Genomic DNA, 2,771 nt, shown 5'->3' on the forward strand with positions numbered 1-2,771 from the left:
GGTATTGAAAAATTTTATATTAAATCTTTCACACAAACTTTTTCTCCTTACATGAAAAGTACTAAATAAGTTACATTTAAATGCCCTACTTATATAAAAGTAAAATCAGGTACTTCTCATTTAAGAGAAAGTGGATAAGATTTAAAATATAAGGCATAGATGTTAAGGATGAGCTGTCTCATCCAAATTACATTAAAAACCAAATATACAATATAAACACAAATTTACATTTTCCTGAAAGGAGGCAAATATTCATTATCTACTCCCAGTAGGTAAATGACACTGAAGACAAGAAATATGCATGGACTAAATACTTTCTTGCTTTGACATATATAAAAAATAATACATTTCATGTTCATCTAAATGTTTTGGGTTATACTGTTAGAAATATGTAATTCTATTTTATGGACAGGTCAACTAGTGGAAATATCACAGTCATTTGAATTGGTTTTCTTTATACTGGGTAGGGCTTATGTCTCTTTCTTTTTAAGGTTACTGAGGTATAATTGATATAAATTACAAAAAATTACACGTGTTAATGTATACATTTTGGTAAGTTTCGACATTAGCATACACCCATGATATTATTACCACAATCAAGGTACTAAACATATCCATCACCTCCAGCAATTTCCTTTTGTTCTTTTGTGTGCATTTGTGTGTGTCTTTGTAAGAACACTTGACATGAGAACTATCCTCAACATATTTTAAGTACCTCATACTGTGTTAACTGTATGCACGATGTTGTACAGCATATCTCTAGGACTTTTTCATCTTGCATACTTTTTTAAGATTCTTTGCACATGCAAAATATGCCATAAGATATTGCAGTGGACAATGCACCTATTTTTAGGTCAACCTTGGCAAATCACACGAGAATCAATTGCATTAAGGAGAAAACTAGATTCCATATTTTATTCTTTGTCTTGTGTTTCTTCGCATTCAAATTCCTTGACATCTTCTTGGCTGCTGTAAGTAATGCAATTAGAAGTTGATGGCTGAGTGTAGTGCTTACTTTGTTAGATTTTGGGAGGCTTGTGTGATCATCATTTTCTTCAACATATGACACTTTGGAATCATCCACTGTAGTTTTTTGTTTGTTCATTTGTTTACAGTCAGGAACATCAAAGCCCTCTTCTACTTGTATTGACTTTTCTAGATAGGCTTGTACAGATACTTTCTCTTTATGAAGACAGTTCTCACCAGTTGTCCAGCATCTGTTGCAATGGAGTGGAAGGGAAGGATTCCTTTCATAAAGTATACTTCCAGTAGTCTGCCAAGGAAATTTCAGCATCTTCTTCAAGTGAATCTACTTCACTCTCTCCTGCCTGTTTTACCTTGATATACCTTATCATCTTCCTCTGAGAGTTATTCTTCTTCACTAAGGCTACAGTCTTCTGAATTGAGATTCAGCTTCAAATTCTACAGCAATTTAATCTGAAACTGAATCCTGATCCAACCACCCAAATGTTCACTTACCCCAGAATCAAGATCCGGATTTGCTGGAATCTCTGGATTCCCTGCTCTTGCTTCTTCACACTATATCTCCCTTATAACACATAAAGTGAGGCTTTCATCAAAGAAAGAGAAATACTGTAAGATTTCGGGTGCTCTCTTTGTCATTCACCAGGTAATTCATCCACATTTTTGCCGAGTCAGAAGTTCTCTTTTCTTCTTCTTAATTCTCAAAATGCTCTTAAATCCCAGGCCTGGGGATACATGAGCACCCTAGGTCCAAAGAAGGAGGCCCCTGACAGCAAAAAAACCCAGCAAGACCTCAGTCAGAGGGCCCAGGGCTGCCCACCAGCTGGGCTTCTTGCTCTGTTTTCATCCCAGTCACTAAGGCTGCACAGGACCCAAGAGGAGCCCAGCTTGCTCAGGTCCCCTAGTGCATCTCCTGGGTATTTGTGCATGTGCACCCAGGCCATGCAGACTCTCAAATTTCCCCTTTAATTTTCAAAATCGTCCAGGTTTGGACACAAGTTATTTTTCATACCATGTAAGAATCATTGGTAAGTAGAAGCCAAGGAAAGGCAAGGGCCGGGTGCATGAAGGATCACCCAAATGGGTGCAGAATTCATGGCCCAGCAACGAGGGAAAAATAGAGGGCTTGAGTAATAATACTTATAAATAAGTGCATATTAATAAAACAGAATTGGATAAAAGCTAAAAAATCAAATTTAAGTCTTCACACACTATAGACAGCAGTCCAGTGGAACATCTGGGAACCTAATATGCAGCAAGCATCTAACATTCACAATGGTGAATAATTCCATGTGATGCTCCTCTGATTTAATTACCTTAAAGAGACCAAATTTGATTCCTTCCAAAAGTTAGCATCTATTGTAAGCCTAACGAGTTAAAAGTTTGAGCTGGAGAATAGAGCCATTACAAAATAAAAGTAATCAACCAACTCTTACAGATCTCCTAAAGCAATGATTCACACAGGATTTCACACAAAACTCCCATTAATGCTAATGAAATTGGGTAAGTTACAGGCTGAAACTCTCCCATACATTGATAGGTGAATAGTTCCCTGAGGTACTTACTTAGATGAGGGAACTTAATTTTCTCTCCACTAATCCTCTCTGGATGAAAAATACGAAATAATGCTTCACAAGTTAGGTTTCTTTTTAAAGTAGATGGCACAAATTCAGAATCATTGGTGTGAATTAATCAAAACCCTCATTAGGACATCGACTAGCTCATTTTCAGCCAATCAAACCATCTTCCATTCAGATACCAGTTGGCCAAAGTCTTAGAAGTCAGTC

General features: G+C 36.8%; 1 pseudogene; it reads right to left on the reverse strand.

The window, feature by feature from the left end:
- Nucleotides 1–397: 397 nt before the first annotated feature.
- Nucleotides 398–1,928, reverse strand: LOC115511294 (annotated as a pseudogene).
- Between the last annotated feature and the right edge of the window lie 843 nt (nucleotides 1,929–2,771).

The sequence above is a fragment of the Lynx canadensis genome, chromosome A3 (genome assembly GCF_007474595.2).
Source record: "Lynx canadensis isolate LIC74 chromosome A3, mLynCan4.pri.v2, whole genome shotgun sequence".
NCBI lineage: Eukaryota > Metazoa > Chordata > Mammalia > Carnivora > Felidae > Lynx > Lynx canadensis.